This window comes from Scleropages formosus, chromosome 19 (genome assembly GCF_900964775.1).
Source record: "Scleropages formosus chromosome 19, fSclFor1.1, whole genome shotgun sequence".
In the NCBI taxonomy this organism is placed as follows: Eukaryota; Metazoa; Chordata; class Actinopteri; order Osteoglossiformes; family Osteoglossidae; genus Scleropages; species Scleropages formosus.
The window spans coordinates 3,856,902-3,877,931 of record NC_041824.1 but is presented as its reverse complement, the minus strand read 5'-3'; the positions used below and the strand labels follow the sequence as shown (position 1 = coordinate 3,877,931).

General features: G+C 44.1%; 1 protein-coding gene across 1 annotated transcript in view; it reads right to left on the bottom strand.

Annotated features, from left to right (window-relative positions):
* Positions 1 to 20,287, bottom strand: part of LOC108927557 (cadherin-20-like) — a 50,001-nt gene extending 29,714 nt beyond the window's left edge. Inside the window, exon 1 of the mRNA XM_018740956.2 lies at positions 20,205 to 20,287. The gene's annotated coding sequence lies outside the window, so the exon portion shown is untranslated. The remainder of the gene's footprint in view (positions 1 to 20,204) is intronic.
* Positions 20,288 to 21,030: the final 743 nt, after the last annotated feature.

The following is a 21,030-nucleotide window of genomic DNA, read 5'->3' as shown; positions in this document are numbered from 1 at the left end:
TTCTCAGAATCATGGATGAGGCTATGTGTGCGTGTGTCCTGAGACAACTCACAGCTCGCTGACCACGTCCCTCAGGTCCACATTCCACTCCTGCTTCTGGCAAGATCGTCAGCTGTGTCAGAGGAAATGATCTGAAGCAAATATGCCACCGTCCGGGTGCATTACTGCCAGCTTGTGGACATAGGAGCGCCGCAGAGGCCGAAATGCACACCGACAGACTTTCACGTGCCATTTGCTCACACGGCTGCACCTGCAAGGACTGTTCAAATTTGCATCGAAGGGAGATTCGTAGTTATAGTGCCATGTAAAGGCACTCCTGCCTAATTGATAGAGAAAGCTGTATGGTCTTTCAAGACAATGTCAGACACGCCGTTACGTGAAACTAACCTGGTTTGAATTAAGACACACTTCCAAGGCTATGTGGCACGGGAAACTGTATGAACACACTGACTATTTATAGTGCCTGTCCTTTGACTCAAGGTGTCTTTGTGTATTCCTTGAACGTCTTCTCTGTGGGAGACTTCTGATGGATTGTGGTACCCACAGTCATGGCATGAAGAAGAACGGAGAATCTTTCAGCTGAAGCTAAATTTTTGTGGCATTTGAAAATGAACTACAGTTCCATTACTGCCAGGGTTTGACAGTTGGAATTGTTTGCTTGGTGTTTTAATTTTCAAACATATCATGCATTAATTTATTCATTCAGAGTTAGATATGCAGTAAATTTTCATTAGCTTACATTTATCTGTTTGATGAGAAAACCGAGAGACTGGAATAGCTTATACAGTGTATAATGCAATGCAAGTACAGTTTTAATGAGGTTTTATCAATTTTGGCCCAGTTTTTCTTATATAACCCCATGATCTCGGTGGACAGTTTGGGGAAAAATCATTTTGATAGCTACCTCGTCTCTGCTTTTGTTTCCTTCTAATTTATTACCCCGATTATAATTTAAAGTCAGCACCAAGAGGAATACGCAATTACACCATGTTTATCCCCTCTTCTCCGGAAGGAGTAATCTGCTCTGAACACTCCAAGTGAAAAATAACTAAATTAATTATGCGTATTAACAGCAGAGGACTGTATGCAAAGGTAGGAATTTAATTATCTGTGCAGAAGCGGACCACTTCGCACTGGGCTGGGTGTCCAACGAAATTGTTTCTATTCAACACTAATAACTAATCTCTTCCCATTCCCTGCTGTCACAGCCCTTGCCATTTACCAGTGCACCAGGTTCCATCACTTGCATGTTCTCTATTGCTACCTCTCTGACGGTGGTTGAAGGGATCTTGTCTAAAAGAAAAAAGTGAACAAATACATAAAATAAAATAAAACAAAATAAAATGAAAGACACAAGGGCTGGGAAAAGTGACAGTAGTCTTAAAAATGTGGAAAACAGGTGCCCGATGGCTTCTGGCTGCATTTTGGCAGTTGGGTGCCGCCACGTCTGTTTAAGGGGAACAGCAATAATTGGTTCCTGAGGCTTTTTTCACAAGAGCAATGCCAGACAGAGACAGAGCATTGTTTGAGGTAAAACCATGTAGCTCCTTGTTCAAGTCCAAGGAATGGGCTCTGCCCTTGTAAGCTTTAATTACATTTCACTCTCATCTGGAAGAAAAAGCTCCTGCTTCTGCTCTCTGGCCTATTTTTTTAATGTAGTTTCTCAGCAAACACCGCTATCCGAATGCTTACAGATATACTTTTGTGTATTTTGAAATACGCTCATTTAATCGTAGTCCCTCAAAAGAAATCACATACCTTTTCTCTTGTCCTGCAATTATGTAGTACCACTGATTTCCATGTCTCCACCCAGAGTGCCTTGCTCCCCTCCACTCACCTTCTGGATAACCTTATTTTATCCTTTTTGAGTAAACGACTAATTTAACCAGCTCCTAAATCGAACTGTTTTAGTGGGGAGTTTAGACTAACTTATTTCCACTTACCACTTGCCATCCCCCCTTTGCCTGCATCATAAAGCTGATCATTGTAATAATCGCAGGGTACTTGACCCTGACGGATGGGAAGGCTGTCTCAGCCTTGCGGTGCTAACGGCCCGCTGAGGGTATGGTCATTTTCCATCATTAATGGGCTCCCCTCAGGTCCACTCAAGAACACACACAAGTTCCACTGGTTAGCTATGTATCATTTAGACCAGTCATCGACTGCCAGCTTGCTTGGTCTGATGATAACAGGCAGTGGAGCGAAGAGCCAAAAGTCAGCACCCTTGGGTCATGTGATCAGGCAACTGTAAAACTGGCCTCGGATTACAGCGAAAAATAGGAGGCCAGATAGGAACGATACAGCACGAGAAGCTTGTTAGATTTCTTTTTTTCAAAAAAAAAAATCCCGGACAACATTTTAGGCATTTACAATATAAGGGCATCGTAAATGTTTTTTTTTTTCGCACTGTTCTGAAAAATTCCTCATATTTTTGGTGAATGCTCAGTAATTGTATTATTTGGTTCGCGGTATCTGATACAATGTTACTAAAATCCAAAAGGGATGTTTTGAGAGCCTATTTGACAAATGCATTTGGCGATAGTCGAGTGGAACATACAAGGTTTCATTATGCTATAAAATGAACAGCCCTTTCACGAACATGTGTAAATATGGTTTGCTGAGTGGTGCTCAATTGGCCAGTCCCATCAGTCGTGCTGATTGATGCAGGAACATGCTGCTGGATGAGCGGTCCGGCCACTCGTTTGGGGGACAAGAGGTGGGAGGGCTGCTTAATGAATTACCTTTTATCACCTTTTAGCCGACTGGAACCCACTGAGCCTCTGGGAGACAGGTTTGTGCCACCTCAGATGCCAATCAAATTCCTTAATATGGTCCTGTTAGTGTTTGGACCCAAGGCCTGAGCGGTGAGCCAGGCCTGTTTTTCAAATTTTTCTTCCCGTTACCAGAATGCACCGTTCCTTGTGCCACGGCAAATGGAAAGCTTCTCGTCTCCCCTCCACCCCCCCCTTCCCTTTTTTGCAGTCAGCGCTTGTATCTACTCGCTGCAGGAGTTTGATAAACACTGTCTCGAGACACAAAATCGTTCGGCCATCTATCAGGCTGATCGAGCGGCGATTATGCGGTGTTGATGAATTGCGAGGCACTTGCAATTGCCATCAATTAGTTAAACAGGCAGGATATGGATGTTTCGGCGGGAAGGGGCGCAAACAGAAAATCCTCAACTGGGGCTTAGCGTAATGGGATCGAGACAGTGAAAAATAGACAGGCGGGAGGAAGAAGGGCTGTCGCCTGCTGATCTGGCCGACAAGTACTGATCCATGCTGATGCTTCGACGCCCTTAACCGTGAACAAAAAGTTGGTCCGATAGCTCAGTATCAGAAAACTAGGTTTACCTTATCTGCAAAGCCACGTTGCAGTTATTGAGCTTACAGATATTCTTATACAAAGAATCGTGCACAGCTCTACTGGCCAAATTACAGTTGGTTAGACAGCAATGGACAAAAGACAAGGGCTAAGCTATGGTGTGCAGGTAGTCGTGGTTTCTCCCCAGCTTGACAAAAGTCGTAGTGTAGAGGAATCACGTGCATGATCCATAGGATGCTGAAAATACCGCAAAGAGCCACATTCGAAGCTTGCGGAAGAAAAACATGTAACAGCACAAGAGTTGCACCCTACTGGCTCCATCCTCCTCGGCCGTCCTGACGGTGCCGTGCCGCTTTTCCTGGCGGTGCATAACGAACGGGCGGAGATTTGTTTGCACAATTTGTTTGTCAGTGTGAAGGCCCTGTCTGGGTGGTGCGCGTGAACGTTGATATGATGTGATAACGCAGCACGTAGCTCATCAGACTGACGGGAGGGGCTTGCCGTTCCAGGAGAGCAGATGGCTTGCGAGTGGGGTGAGGCGAACCGTCGTCTTCTCTCGGCCCCGGAATTTGCCAAGGCTGTTTGATTTTCGTGTCGGAGGGAAGGACCAGGAAGTTAAGTACGAGCCTGCAGTTCATTTTCCCTCGGAATGCAAGGGATTACGTTTGTGCCAGTATTTTTGGAGCAATTAGGTTGGCGCTGATCCAGGGGGCTTAGACAGGTCTGGCACTCGGTGGTATGCAATGACCCTGACTTATAGCAAGGTTTATAGTAATAACAATCATAGCATTTCCTCCACTTTTGCTGTTAATAAATGAAAGATTATATTTTTTCCTTTCATAACTGGTACTTTTCGCCAACTCAAGTGGCTTACAATTTTATAAATTTGTACTGGAAGACATTAAAGTTTCTCTCCTGGGATTTGAAACTGCTAGTATTTGGAAACAACTCCATTTGGGAAACGACTGGACTTTTTACTACCAAGTAGAAGCTCTGTGAAAATATCAAGGAACAATATTGCTGAAGTTAGACTGAATTACGCTGTAGAGGGAAGGGTCTCAGAGACACTGCTCATCCATGTTACATTTAAGAAATATATGTATTTTTGGCTGTTTTCAGCATGTTTATTTTTAGACCTGGAATGAAGTCATTTGTTCCACTTTTTATGTAGTAGGTTCAAAGCATGTTGGTTAACAAATCCAGATGTAGACATAATCTCAGAGCTTATTTCATATGGAGAATTTTACCTGCTTCACTTCTCAATTATATACTTAAAAGGTCGATATTAGTATGCGCTGCGTTCTACAGTTCAGACAAATCGAAAATGGGAAACCGAAAATCCCAAAGCTTGCGCAGAACCTCTGAGGGAGGAAAACAAAAGGCCTGCCATCAAAAGGAAATGAATGTCACAGAGAAAACAAAAAGCTTTTGTCACTTGAAAACTCTTCCCATGAAATATTGATTCTCTGTGATTGAGCAAGTGAGTGAAACCAAGGAAACGCCAGTTGCCACAAGACTCCTTCCATGTAAGGAAACTTCTACTGTACCCTTGAGGAAGGTGCTTAACTTGAATTGTACCAATATGCTGCGTGTAAGTCAGCTTTGGTAGTAATAATAATAATTTCTTTAGGATCAAGAGAGCCAGAAATTTTTCTATAAAACAAAACAAATGTCTTAGTAAAATATGTTTAATTAAAAAAAAAAAATCTGATGTTTTGTTTTAAGACCGTAGTCGGGGTGCGGTGGTGCAGTGGGTTGGGCCAGATCCTGCTTTCCGGTGGGTCTGTGGTTCGAGTCCTGATTGGGGTGCCTTGTGATGGACTGGCGTCCCGTCCTGGGTGTGTCCCCTCCCCCTCCAGCCTTTCTCCCTGTGTTGCCGGGTTAGGCTCCGGCTCCCCGCGACCCCATGTGGGGCAAGCGGTTCAGACAGTGTGCGTGTGTTTGAAGACCGTCATGAGCCATTGTTTTTTTTTTTTTTCTCATCATTTAATAATATGCCGTAAACACAAAACGCAAATCATTCAGGTGAGTGGGAACCGTTACGGCATTTTCTAGCGCTGCCTCCCGTGCATTTTCGAAAAGTATTCATTGCAGCCTTGCTTTCCACAGTGGTCCCGACCGCAGCTTTGTTCGCAATTTCCCAGCTCTAGTCGTAGCAGTCCTGACCGTGGCTTCATTCACTCATTGTCCCAACTGCAGCTTTATTCTTTACTTCCGAGCACGGCTTTGTTCGACCGGGTCCCGCAGACCGCCGAGGAACCCACGTGAATACCTGCGTTGTCTACGACTGCGCTTGCATTTGTGCACCCCTAACGTGAAATAGATGTGACAGCGCTTCTAAGTGAGAGGTAGTAGCCATTTGCCTGTCCCCCTCTCCTGTCCTGTGCCATGTTTCGTCACTTTTGTCAACCCAACCCATGAGATAGAGAGACTGATAGAGCCTCCATGTGACAGAGCCGCCCACTTGTACCACCCTCAAGGTGTGCCTTTGACTAAAAAAGACCCCCTCCGGGCAACCTGTAGACACCTCCTGCTCACCAAGCTTTACCGCCACGATGCGGCAAGCACTGTGATTTAAGGCACTCTCGGAGAGCCGACCCACCCCGCTCGATTAATGGGGCTGTCAGCATTACGAAAGAAAGAATCGCGTCTGTTGCAGTTTGTATATCAAGGCAGGATTTACAGTTTTATGATGCAGGACCCCCTTCTAGATGCACACTAGGTATACATATTTCATCAGAGATCTGCTATCATCCGTCCGCCTTGGGGGGGGTGGTGGGGATGATGGGACTGAAAGGAGAGCAGAGCAGAAAGCGGTCAAAGCCAAGGCTTTGTGAACTTGAAGATGCAAAAAAAATGCTTTTTCAAATCCAGCACAGGAGAAGGATTTGACTGAAATTAACATAATTTACAATGAGCCGAACCCTCTGCCGCAAATCTTGACATCAAAGTGTGTTCGCTCACTTGGCACCGGATTTAAATCATGTCTCAAACTATGCTTTGAAAACACAGTTATAATAATAATTTATGTTTCTTATTGAATGGCTCTATTTTCCCCTATAAAAATCGCAGGGAGTATCATTATCTTCATACCTCTGGATTCTGACCAGCACTCAGTGATATAGTAAAAAATATTATAGCAATAATATGGGATGAATAGATTTTATTAGGACCATTTGTAATTTTATACTGTAATGCTGGGGATTTCATTTAGAGAAGAAAGAATGAATGCTCATTTTAAACTTTTAAACATGTTGTCCTGATTATCTGCGTCGTGTCTTTTTATATACATCAAAATCCTCATTAACTAAGTTTACAAGGCCCTTAATGGAAATTTGTTCGGCGCCAGCCACCATTCAGCGGTGAACCCATATTTACACTTACACCATCCCTGACAGTGTCAAGCAGAAAGTCACGATCCCGCATGTTTTTCATCATCTGTTTACTTCGAGCTTGTTTATGATAATATTATTTATTCATATGAAGCTGACATTCATGAACACAGCGTTCGCATCCAAGCTTGGTGCTGCTAGTCACGGTGCAGAACACAATTTGCCAGATTCGCTCTTCACACCCCTATGTGAAAGCCATTTACCGTTAGCACCATGTTTTTCGCTATCGCTCTAGAGTTTGCGTACATCATAGAAAATCGGCCTTTTCCCATGTCGCTCCTGCTCATCAGGTTAAGGCAAGTTTACTTGCAGCGACTCTAGTTTTCAAACTGGTTATTGTCATCACGCACAGAGACAGGGGATGTGTAGCTTTCACATTCAGTACAATCATATTCGCTGCTCCTCCGGAGCGTTTAGCATCTGATTATTCGAAACTGTTTCCTTCTGCGTACAAGAAAAGATTTTGATCGACGTCTAACAACAGGGGGACCAGACGTTCTCACAAGGCGCTCAGGGAAACGAGGACGACGCTGAAGAGAACGGCTTTCGATGTGTGCGCTGTGACTCCTGCAGGTCATTGCATCGTCCAGAGGGTGAGATCGGATGGAAAAAGTGACGCACGAGCGATCGATCTCAACGTGCCCTCTGGCATCACACTTGCACAGGTGTCCATGAAGGTATCTTTAAGTTGTCTCGAAGAAATGTGGAAGGCCTCCCAGGCAACATGATAGCCTAGAGATAAACCTGGCCAGAAGGGAAAAAACAACAAAGGGTGAAAGAACTAGCGGTGGGATCAGCGCTCAACCTTCCGCCAAGGAAGGAGCCTTCTGTGGCTGGGGTTCCTTTCCATTTTAGCCACATTTGAAAGTTTCCTGCACTACATTTCCAGCTCTGGGACATCTCATTTGCTGCCGTGGATATTTACAGGTGTTGTCACAAAGACATCATCATCATTAAGCATTTTTTTCCATGACTCCTACAATAGTAATTTAATTCTTTGTGGGTAAATTACATTTTAAAGGTGTTAAGTACAAGGCAAGAAATTCCAGGAGATATAGTGGAAATGAGAGGGAAAACACAATCTGGCAGACTGAAAAAAATTCACGTACAGATCTGGGTGACTGTAAACATTGCAGGACAGTTACTGTACATTGTTAATATGTGTCTCATAACACCTTTCTTGTTTTCACAGAAGTGTGAGAGAAGACCCACAACTGGTCCAAAATATTTGCGGTTCAGGGTATTTGATGATGAGGAGAAGTGACAGAACTTTTTTTTGTATGAACAGTAAAAACATCAACAATTTCATAAAAATTGCAATAATAATTATTATTTCTATCTTGCCATCTATTGTCGTACTTCCGTTCATCCATTTATTATCAATAACTGCTTGTCCACTGCTGGCAAACGGTTGATCAGAGTCTATCTTGCGAGCACAAGGTGCGAGACACGGTGCACGGTTCGCTGGACTGAGACACGTTGAGAATTTGAGTGATGGATGTTTGCATTATGAGGGGGGTGCGGTGGCGCAGTGGGTTGGTCTGGGTCCTGCTCTCCGGTGGGTCTGGGGTTCAAGTCCTGCTTGGGGTGCCTTGCGATGGACTGGCGTCCCGTCCTGGGTGTGTCCCCTCCCCCTCCGGCCTTACGCCCTGTTTTGCCGGGTTAGGCTCTGGCTGCCCGTGACCCCATATGGGACAAGCGGTTTTGGACAGTGTGTGCGTGTGTGTGTGTTTTTGTGTTATCAAGAAAAAAGTTTTCAAGAACACCATCCATGTCACTTTGCAAAGCTCGTGGGCACTTTGGCGCTAGAAGGGTTGTGTAGAGTTACCGACACGTATCTGACAAACGATCATCTTCATCTGCTTGTGAGCTCAACACTTTACTTGTTTCTAATATATTCACAGTATTTATTTAGCAGACGCTTTTTTCCAAAGCGACTCCCAATGAACTCTATCCTCTGTTGGCACTCCGACAGATGCCCCCAGGGGATCACACATCGAAAAAGCTGGAGGCCATTGATTTTCCCAAGTGGGCTGTGAATCTCATGTTGTTTGTCCCAGCAGTGTGTGTTTCTGTTTAACTTTACATACTTAGCTCACATGTGTGTGTGTGTGTGAATTGTTCAAAGTAAGGATATCTGGTACAGCATTGCTATATTGGTGGGACAAACCGAGTCCTCATTAGTCTGCTTTATTACTTACTTATTACTTACTGGGTACTGGAAGGATACAGTTAAACACTCATCAAGACATGTACATTTATTTACTTAGAAGATACTTTTCTCCAAAGCAACTTCCAATGAACTCTGTGTAGTGTTATGAGCCCCCACACCTTATTCACTGCGGTGACTTACACTGCTAGATACACAACTTACACTGGGTCACTCATCCATACATCAGTGGAACACACACACTCTCTCTGTCACTCACACACACGCTGCGTTTCATTTAAGCCAGGAAGAAGGGATAAATGTACTGCAGCGTAGTAGAAACTGCTAAACCATGTTACAGCGATGACAACAGATGTAACAAAGGGAGCAGTTACTCCATCCTGAGCTAAATCCCTTTGATATTAAATCTTACATGGGAATAACTATAAATAAAATAGACAAATTAAGATCAAATACTGAAATGTCTGCACCATTTTTTAACTGTGATTTCCTTTTCCTATGTTACAGATGAGATCATGTGCACAGCTATGCTCTCTAAGTCACTGCACAGGAGGGGAGTCTATAAACACTTTCAAACATTTCCATCCACTACTCCGTTAATGGCGGGAAAGACATTCCGCTCGTCACAAGACATGCGACAGTTCAGGATTTACATTTATTCATTTAGCAGATGCTTTTCTCCAAAGCAACTTCCAATGAACTCTATGTAGTGTTATGAGCTCACCCACTTTACTCACCGCGGTGACTTACACTGCTAGATACACTACTTACAATGGGTCACTCATCCATACATCAGTGGAACACACACACACACACACACACACACACACACACACACACGCACACACACACTCTCTGTCACTCACACACTATGGGGGAACCTGAACAGCATGTCTATGGGATATAAAATTAACATTAATCGATATTTGTGATTGGTTGAGACAGGTTATAGGACACTATTCTCCTTTGTTTCCTTACACTAATAATTAAGTTTTTGTAAATCATTAAATGCATGAATTGTATTCTGCAACTTTCTTAAATGTCCCCACAAGTATTTATTTTACATCTACTATGTTGCCACGGTAGTGAATGACTGCTCTGAACTGAGCAAAAATAGAAGAATGCAAGATAAAATGGAATATGATAGAAGACATAATGAGTAATATAATGAAAAATAACACATGCACACACACAGTGACTGAAGCTGCTTATTCTGCACGGGGTCGCAGCGAGCCGGAGCTTAACCTGGCAATGCAGGGCGCAAGGCTGGAGGGGAAGGGGACACACCCGGGAGGGGACACACCCAGGATGGGACACCAGTCCATCACAAGGCACCCCAAGCAGGACTCGAACCCCACACCCACCAAAGAGCAAGCACAGGCCAAACCCGCTGCACCACTGCACCCCCCTAGTACAATGAAAAATATGTAATAGGTAAATACAGTAAGTGTAGATACTAAAGAGTAAATGACAATAATAAAGTAAAATAATAGAAAGTAATTACATTTCAGCAACACTTATGGTAAAGAGGGCAGTCTGAACTTCTCAAGGGGCTCACCAAAGTGTCTATTTTGACAGCCCATTATTGAATAAGTTGTTTGCTGAATTGATGTGAGACACAAAAAAATGAGTAAAATTAAGTAATGGACTGTTCATTTTGGACTGTGACCTCAGTAAAATATTTCAACAGCTTTTACTGCACTTTTAAATGCCGCTTTTTGCTTTTCTAGTCCAGGGCCACCTTTGTTTGATTCATTTTCAAGTGGGAGCCTCTTTGCATTTCAGCAATTTATCTCTTTACTGTTCCCGAAAAACATCTGTGCTTATTTGTTGTGACTTCTGGAGCTTGGAAGGCAATACGCAGTGCTAACAGAAAGTGAATATTCCGGAAATCATGTTGTTCTAAGAACTCACGCTGTCGCTGTAGATTAATTATTCAAGACATACAATTACATGGTACCTTAATAAGTCTTTTTGCATTTATGTCCTCCATCCTTCCCTGAGACATTTAAAGGCCTCAAATGCAAATTGTGATATTTGATTTCTTTTGCAGGAAAAGGCGAATATAACCCTGTTGTTAAGATGTAATCAGCTTCTTTGACCTGGAGAATGCAAATGTCTGCAAATTGCAGCCCAGAAAACAGAAACTGTATTCCCTGGACATCAATGAATTTGTCATTAGGAAGATGCAGTGCAGACAAGGAAAAGATAAACTATGACAATGGAGGGCAAAACATTTATTTTCAATATTTATTAGATTTATCAATTTATTTTTCAAAATCCAATTATCTCCTCTTGAGAATTTTGAATAGGTTGCGTATGGAAGATGATAGCAAATGACTTGGGACCGCATCCTAGTTAAATTTCATCAGATCAAGTGGTTCCTGGAAGATGACTTTAAAGGCAATGTCCCAGTAATCATTGCAGTGTCTGGGCTGGCTTTATAAGTAGATTATGTTTGGACCTATGAGTGATGCACTGGACACACTAGAAAATTTGGAGCCCAGGCATAAATTACTGGCCAGACCAAAACTCCCCAACTGCATGCAGCCATGACACACTTCACATTTCTTCATTTAGCTGATGCTTTTCTCCAAAGCAACTTACAAGGTTAAGTCACTTACAGTTATTTAGCCATTTTTAGAGCAATTTAGGTAAAGTACCTTGCTCAAGGGTTCTACAGCTGGAGATGGGATTAAAACCTGCAACCTTTAGGTACAAAGGCAGCAGTTTTAACCACTGTGCTCCCAGCTGTCCTACTTTATGCATTACATCTATTACACTGCAATGTCAATGCGTACCCACAATTCACTGGGAGGATGGCGCTGCATGATGTGCACCCACACATGATGCATTCGATCATCTAATTTTGGGATCATTTACCTAACATATAGACTGCCAAGATCATGGAAATAACAGCTTTTGCTTTGGGGGCCGCACAGCGGCACAGCAAGTAGCACTGCTGTCTCACACACCTGGGTGGTGTGAGAAAATGTGGGTTCGGTCCCTGCTCAGTCTGTGTGGGTTTCTTCTGGGTGCTCTGGTTTCCTCTCACAGTCCAAAAACATGCTGTTCAGGTTCATGCATAGGGTGTGAGTGACAGAGAGAGAGAGAGAGAGAGAAAGAGAGAGAGAATGTGTTCCACTGATGTATGGATGAGTGACCCAGTGTAAGTAGTGTATCTAGCAGTGTAAGTCACAACGGTGAATAAGGTGTGTGGGCTGATAACACTACATAGAGTTCATTGGAAGTCGCTTTGGAGAAAAGTGTCTGTTGAATAAATGAATGTAATATTCAACGAATATGACGTGATGAAAAATCCCAAAAGCAAGCTGAAGTTGCACCCAACCTTCTATGAATGGTTAATCTTCAACCATAGACATCTGTGTGATGATCCACTCTTCTATAATAACATCTCCAAGTGAAAAGGTATCGTGTTAATCCCCAGTATTTAACCTACAACGTTCCACATTCTTCTGTCTTGTTACCACACTTAATCCCCAACACCATAGCCTATTTCCCAACTGTACCAGCTTCTGTGATATTTTTAAACTTTTACCGGACTTGAGGCTTTCTGCTTCCCCACTGCCTGGAACGGACCGGTGGCAATGTTGAGGAAAGCAGGAGCGCAGATGCCAGGAATGCAATTAAACACAGCATGGAAGTGCTTGCTTTCTGCCGAAAGCTCAGAGACCTCTTTTGCAATGGCTCCCATCGAAGAAAGATGATCCTGTGACATTGCAATCCGGGACCGGCCATCAGACAGAATACCCTCATACTAGTGCTAATCTATTGTGGCCCCACCCCCTGCCTGTCATGTGAAAGATAGTTTGCAAGGTGCTTTGACCACACTCCCCGGGATTCTTGTTTGGATGTTTCCGAGCCGTGACCTGTGTCAAAGTGATGGTTTCTTCCAGGTATCTGTCTTTGCGGTGTCTCGTTTCTGAAGGAAGACATGGCTCATTGCACCAACTGAATTCTGTTCCTTTTCAGCATGGATAACATGAGCCAGAGTCAATTATAAGCTTGAATACTGAGACCTCACGGAGCACTGCTACTTCTGCTAATTACCCAGACCTCCTTTCTTAGCTTTTTAAATTGTTTTTTTTTTAGATTATCATAATTGCCTTGGTAATGTGGTTTGCCACCCTGTGCTTAAAAAAGGGAGGTTGAACAAAATGATCTTGCTTTTTGAGATGATTAGAGTAGTCAAGATACTGGGTAATTGCTGGTATCATTGTGTGAGGGATATACAGAACAATTGTGATATCCATCATCAACAATCGCTTGTTGCGATCCTCATCCAACAACATAGGGTGCAGGTGGAGAGGACACACCCAGGATGGGACATTTGTCCATCACAGGGCACCCCAAGCAGGGTTTGAACCCCAGACCTGACACAGAGGGGGTACCAGCTATACCCACTACGCCACACCACCACATCCCCCTAAATGTGATATATTCCTACTCATATTCCCCTGGAGGATATGACACACAAGTGAGATGGTTAAACTTATACCAAAATTCTTTCTATGTAGACAGCAAAAGTAACTAAAGTCAAAATGGACTTCATATAGTGAGCACTGATTATGCGGCGACACTCGTATAAAGTCTGATGATATAACTCACGTTTTTTCCTTCCTTCACAACAGTGGCTCGATGAATTTCAATCGGTGTCTGAAATGTCTAAAGATAAATATTAAATCTGGCTACCTGAGCAGGTCACGTTTTTAGAAAAAAAAGGAAAAAAACACCGAGTGGTTACCAATCGATCGGCAACAGTGCCAGTTAAACGGGGACATATGGAAATGGTAACGAGCAGATTATTTTCTTAAGCAAATGAAATTGCGCTCAGTCCAAAACCGTGGGAGGACAGTCTGACACTAAAACAACCTGCCTGTGCAAAGACAGCGATGGTGAAACGACATACTCTTCCCTGAGAATCCCAGATCGCAGCCGGTCACATTACCCAGGCTGGTGGGTGGGGTGGTGGATGGGGTGCCGGGAGGTTGTTTATTCAGGAACATCCAAATGCTGAGCCCCCTGTTAAACAAACAGGGGGTTTCAGCTCAGTCCAGACAGTTGGCATCAATGATGTTAATTGCAGATTCCTGCCCTTCCCCCTCCTCCAGTCCCCCAACCCACCTGTCTCCTGAACGCATGGAGGTCTTACAGATAGAGGGTGGCGAATAGAATAACTGCAATACAATAATCGATACAATTACAATGATATAATCAATGGCATCAATGACATTGATACAATAATTTCAACTGTTTCCTCCGTGTGAATCTTAACCAGGAGATAACTGGTCAATCAGGTCAGGAAAATTAGTGAATTAGTTACTGACATGTTACAAAGTTGCATCCCCAGGACAGGTTTAAGCAGCTTCTGGATATGCACGGTAAAAGTGAAGTAGCCCTTTTCAATATTATGCTTAAATCGATAATTCTTAAAATCATCAACTATGTATTGCAGGTGACCCTGCGTAAAAGTACTTCTCAAATGAATCAATAATTTTTTAGCTCATCTGATTTTGGTTCTTACTTTCAACAAAAATATGTTTCGGATATTCTCAGTCTGCTTGCCTCATTACTTGACCCTCCAAAAAAAACCAGAAAATCTGTACGGCAAAGTCAGAGTACGATTTTCTGCAGCTTATCATAACAGACAGGGCATGGCTTGTATATAAAAGACATTTTGGAAATGACTTCCGAGTGATCCCCAAGAACGCGCATAGTTAAGTGAAATGGATAAAAGCACTAGAGTATAATACATGGCAATGGTAAATGAAGCCCGCGTGGGCCACGGAATACAAAAAAAAGATGATAACCCAATTTGTGACTGAGGATCGTGTGAATCCATAAAGCTTTGTGGTGTTTGGTTAAAACCTACTTTTCCCTCCCTCTTTTGGCCCCCTAACAAGGAAAAGACAATGTTTTGGAGGTGTACATTTTTTATGTATTCCCAGAGTTACGTGAATAATGCATCTGCTTTTCTCGACGCTCCGTTCATTCGTCAAATATTCAAAATGCAAAACTTGTGATGTTTTAACTCTTGGTTCGAGAGGTGGGCTCCCAAGTACAGCCTAAACAAGGTGTCCCCCATGTAATGGATCTTGAAGCCTAATTGCTCTTCCTTTCTGTCATGGCCCATTACCTTCTCAAGGAGTGGCTCTCCCCTGCAGGTGAAACAACAGACGGCTAAGTGAGTTACTGATGTGACTTGTGTGTATCTCTGAGACATGCGTATGTCTCTCTTTCACACCCAGGCTGGAACACACGGTTACAGACATGGGGAGTATCTGGGTGATCATGTGGGGAAGGCTGTGAGTCCGAATGCCAGTCGGGCTTCGATCAGCTTCTTGCTTAGTTACACCCTTGTTACCCCGAGACCCCATCTCTGCTGATTTTCCTGCATCCGGGACACGAGGACCAACCCATCTCTCTCGCACGGGTCCCCCAAGCCTCCCCATACCCCAGCACAGCACGTGCTTGTGCCCCACCTCCTGTCCAAAGCAAACACAGCCCAGAGCTCTGAATGCTCCCCCTCTGATTCCATCAAACCCGCCGGTTTGGTCCTCTGGAAGAAGCAGGGTGGGTTTGAACCTCTCGAGGAGCTGGGAGAGGAGAGAGAATCTCGTCAAAAAAACTAGCTGGAAGAACTTCAAACGGCAGCTCCCGACCACTTCCAGACCTCCCCATCAAACGGGTCGGTTCACGCAGGGACCCTTTTCAAAACAAATTTCAGTGCGGCGTTGAGAAGAAACAGAGCCCTGGCTTCGTGTGCACTTTTTCCCCTCCTATTTTCCCCTTGTCTTGTCAATCACTGCTAATGAAACTATCTCCTCCAGCATTGTCTGCTGGTTTTTCCGATATCGATTCGCAGAACATAATTTGGAGAAGAAAGGTTTCAGAGGAAGGTAGAGGCGCTCGGTGCTTCTTCCCCACTCCCGAGAGCAGAGGGGGAAAACATACGGTTCTTCATCTGCAACTTTCTGCGTATATATTGAATTTGGCATGTAGAGAGGTATCCCAAGGAGCTGAGAATAGAGGGCCCAGGTAATTTTGTAAACTCAAAGCCTACCCCTCCCCGAATCCCCCCTGCTCCTGCCTCTCGGCTGCACACCCAATAGTGCCATGTCGAAGAAAGCATCACATGCTGGCAATTGATCCACGGCTTCAGAAGACATCCTGGCTTTTGTCTGCTGTTGTCAGTAATATGTGGAAAGTCAGGCATCACACTACAAAATGTCCTATGCACCTGTTGTAGAGTGTTCAGGGACCAGACAAAGTAAAATACTTTCCTTCATACAGTGCCAGGATTCACGAACAAGTGAGGGGCATCAATCCCTCGTCGGAAACCTGGATCCCTCCCCGAATGAGCGGAGAAACAGGAGCGGCGTGGAAACTCCCATGACAGATCTGCATCGGTTCATCCACCCGTCTCCCTGGTGAACGCCTACTCGACTGTGCCTCCCCCGAGAATATAATCCATTAGCCATGGCATGAGTTTAATTTGCTGTGTGGGCACTGCTATATTTTTGAATTTTTTTTGTGATAAAATTTGATGCGGAACAGGCTTAAAGTGTTACACGTCCAGAGCGATGCTGCTCACAATTTGGCCAAAGCCAAAAACACATTTTTTTTACTACCGCTTACAGATACTTGATGTGCAGAGGACTGGGTTCTGCTCTTTCTGTTGGGGGGCAAACGGGGTCTTTTGCTCTGGGTGCCTTTGATTTCACTCATCGGGGCTGTATCTAGACATGACACAACTGTTTACGCGTGAGAGGGGCGAAGAAGGGCTCCTTCGGGGTAAGAACGCATGAGTACGAGATGTGAGTCTCAACGAAATGATTTGGCAAGGGAATTAACTCAAAATGCAGGACTTGTGCTCACTTTAACATCATTAGCATTGTTGTTACGTGACAACTCCTGAGCTCCTGGAGAAAAGGTAATGCAGTGTGGGGAGGAGGGGGAAGGATGGAGACAACAATCCAGAAGAGCTCATCCAAGGCTCTCACCCAACCTACTCTTCAACCAACCCCCAGCCCCTCGCTTTCATCCGTTTTGAAGGGCTACAAAAAAAAATCCGACTCGAGGAGACAGCACATCTTTTTAATCAGGTTTATTTTGAAAATTGATTTCTGCATGTGGCCTGGCATGTCTGAGTTTTCCTTCGCAAAGCACGTCTGGAGGAATCAATTTAAATTAATTTCAGTCTAAGGTGTTCGGTATATTTCTTTAAGCAACTGTCATTTTTAATAGATTCATTACCTGAAAGGTTGTGTGAAAAGAAGACGAAGAAGGAAAAAAAAAAACATTAATTGCTTTCAAAGTCTATTTCACAGAAAGTTCTGCAAGATCTGGCCCCGACATTACTTCCAACATCAGGGTTGAACCTGCGGCCTCTTCTACTTCAATTCATATCCTTCAACCTCAGCTGGAACATCCAGACTTAAAAATGCACTATATGCACTATAATTTTAAGATGATGCCCAGATAAACCTTCACGCAACTACTCCTGCAATGTAACGTAAATATTTCTATATATCTCCAAAAAAAAAAAAAAATTACTAGGAAGGTGATCAGGAATCGTCAATATTCGGATAAAGTTTTATGCATCTACTTGCGTGATGAACATTGTTTCATGTGATGGAAAGAAGCAAACTAACTGCACTTAAGAATCGCACGTCTGCATCTAAATGTCTCTTTCTGCTAATGTAAAAAAAACACGTTGTATTCTACGTTGTATTCTTGTATAGTTCTATGAGATTTACGTTGATTTGGAAAGAAGTGTCTGCTAAATGAATACATGTAAATGTAAATGTAGAAACAAAACCTTCAGCTTTTGAAAAAAGCAATCTTGATTGAATTTTTAACACTAATTACAACCTTCAGCTTGGGACAACATCAGACTCTTGGAATACTGGTGTAAAGCAGCGAAGGAAGAGCCGATACCTGAAATGTAGTTTTGCTGAAGTTGAGAAGGCTTAAGAGCATCGCCGTCACTTAATCTTCCTTAATACTTCTCCTCGCGTACAGTGTTTTAATTCACGTTAATTTACGTTAATGCCAGTAAAGAGTCTCAGTTCTCGCATTTACATAACGATCACCGTTTAAGCTGGCATCACGAGGACACAGAGCCCTTTCGAAGGTGAATCTACAGTGTACAAACAAAGTGATTCTGACAGAATTAGCAGCATATTTACAAAACACAGCAATGAGACCTGATAAGGCACCACGTCTAATTATCACATAAAAGATAAGGTGCTATGATCCAGCCTCTCTTACCTCAAGAAAAATGGAGGAAGGACAAAAAGAATAAATTATGTATATATATATATATATATATATATATATGCATATGTGTGTGTGTATATATATATATATAACTACATCTGTTACATCTGTAATACATATGTTAACATATATGTATATACAGTACACATATATGTTACATCTGTAAAATGAAATATTAGTGTGTGGCTGAAAAGAATAAAATGAAATGAAATAAAATAGATGGATTAAAAAAATAAATAATAACGAATAATAAACTGATAATTCAGATTTTTCTGTCATCCAGGTACTTCATCACAAGGTTAATAACAACATCAGGGCAGGTTGACTGTAGCATCATTGACATTAGCGCTTATTGAACATCCTGCATACACAATACGGGAAAAGGACAGTCACCCTTGTAGAACTCAGACAACCAGTTCCTTCTAGAACAGCCAGCAGCAGTGAAATACTCCTGTGGGTCCTTTACCATGTTTGCCCAAATGCCAGTCTGAAGTCGCACACTTTTGCAGTTAAACTATTGCAAGTTAGGTAGATAAAGGCATACATATAAAATATATGTGTGTGTGTGTGTGTGTTTGATGCTATGAGGCTGGATTTGCTCCACGTGACCCATAAATATCTTTCTCTAGGGTACAACAGCAAGCCTCTTTCTTAACACTTGTCCTTACAACCTTTTACTCCTTACACAAATTAAGTACTACCTACATCCCCTGCAGTTTATACTCACAAAGTATTTAAGAGTTGTGATTTTTTTCCTGCAAAACGTTTAATCACCGAATAAAAGGAGCACTATGTTTATTTTACTTTAATGAGTTTCCGCCTTCGGCTTCCGCAAACTCATTACTCAAGTGTTCGTGCGGTACGCTTATGTTACACTCATGTCTTCCCGCATGCATCTTCTGTTTTTAATACCAGCCCCGACCCTCAAAGATGAATAAATACGTACGTAAAAAAATGATGAAACTAAAATGTTGAAAGAGCTCAAAGACCTCCAAAGGCTCATCTCCAGTGGCCTTCCTGGGAAGGTGCACGCAAACTCGCGCGGATACTTAATGTATCCGGTCACAGCGGCCCACAATGAAATCTTTATACGCCATGAGGAAACGGGGCTTGGCAGAGAGCGCCTGTGTTTCAGTGGGTGAAAAATAGCGATCCCAGTGTCCCTCGCTGGCTCTCCTTCATGTCAGCTGCCTTGGTTACTGTGTTGGCTGCCAGCAGCGCAGCTCCCCCTCCATCAGCGCCTGGCTGAGGGACCCATTCTCTTCTCCAAGTCGATGGCATCTCATCAGCGTGCCCACACTGGCGCGCACACACACACACACACACACACACACACACACACTGGGATACACTCGCACCCACATGCTCATGCACACTGACGCACACACACACACACACACACACACACACAGGGATACACTCGCACCCACATGCTCATGCACACTGACGCACACACACACACACACACACACGCACTGTCATACATGCAATAACTCCCGTCAATCTTTTTCCAGCTGCAGCCACAAAGAAGCAGAAGAAAAGCTTCAAATAACCGTCAATCCATCCATCAAACAAGACAAAAAGTAAAGACTAATAATAGATGGAAAAGAGGGAAAACAAACTTTTTCTTCAGCGCATCACTTCCTTTCGCCCCCAGTTGAGACGGTAACGGATAAAACCCGGCAGTGAAATACCAAGGAAAAGATTGCCCAGCAACTTCAACAGGGTAATACTAAGGTAATTCACCGCACCTCGACCTGCGCGACGGACTGCGCTGCAACTCTTTTTTTTTTCCCCGAACACCCAGCACTCCTACCCTCCACTTTATCATGTGTGTTATCGCTGCTTCACTGAGCACATCAAGGTTGGGAAAAAAAAAAAAAAAAATCAGCCTTTTCCCACAGCATCACCTCTGAGCCACACGAGTGAAAAAGAACAAGTGAATAAAAATATGACTTGTTTATTTTAAGCCATGCGGTAGGACTTTGGAGGGAAATAAACCTCGTTTTCCTCACCTGGATCCAGGGCTCTTCTCTCCAGCTGGTGAGTTTGAAGCGCTCACAAGTTTCCCTTCCTCCTCCTCCTCCTCCTCCTCCTCCTCCTCCTCTCTGTCTCCGTCTCTCGCTGCCTCCCGCTCCGAGGGTCTCTCTCCCTCCTCGCCTCCTGCTCCGAGCGGCCGAGCGCACGGCGCCGTCGCCGGGCGACACACTTTGTGCGGGAAAGGGAACGCAAGTGGGAGAGGAGAAGTGCGAAGAGGAGGAGACGTGAGAAGAGACGCCTCGCACCTCCTGACCGCGTCTGATACCTTCCCTCCCCGAACGGCCCTCCAGGAGCGAGTGACACACAAACTAATCTGCGGGTGAAAGGAAAGGACTCCCTTTATTGTGCTCTCTGCCTCTCCATCTCCCTCTCCATCTGCCTCTTCATCTCCCTCTGTGTCTGAGCTCCGTCGGAGTTGAAGTCCTGCGCGTGCCCCTGTCGCTCTCCTTCCTTCCCTCCCTCCCTCCCTTTCTTCCTCTCTCCCTCCCTCCCTCTCTCCCTCCCTCTCTTTGTGTTTCTCTCGCACCCTATGCCTATCTGCGTGCTTTGGCTCCCTTGCTCGCCCCTTTCCCTGCTCACGGCGATGCTCCCCAGCTCATGAATATTCCGGCACGCCGAGCGCAGCTGAAGGCAGCTGAATCAGCCCCCCTGTGCCAGGATTCGCACTGTCCCTGCCTGGAGGTGGCTTGTCAAGCCAGGGGACCCTCCTTTGGCGGGGGCACGGGGGTGAGGGGGTGGGGGGGAGGGGGGTTGTTGCCTGTAACACCTAACAGATGGTCATGGGGTCCGCACCCCGTCACA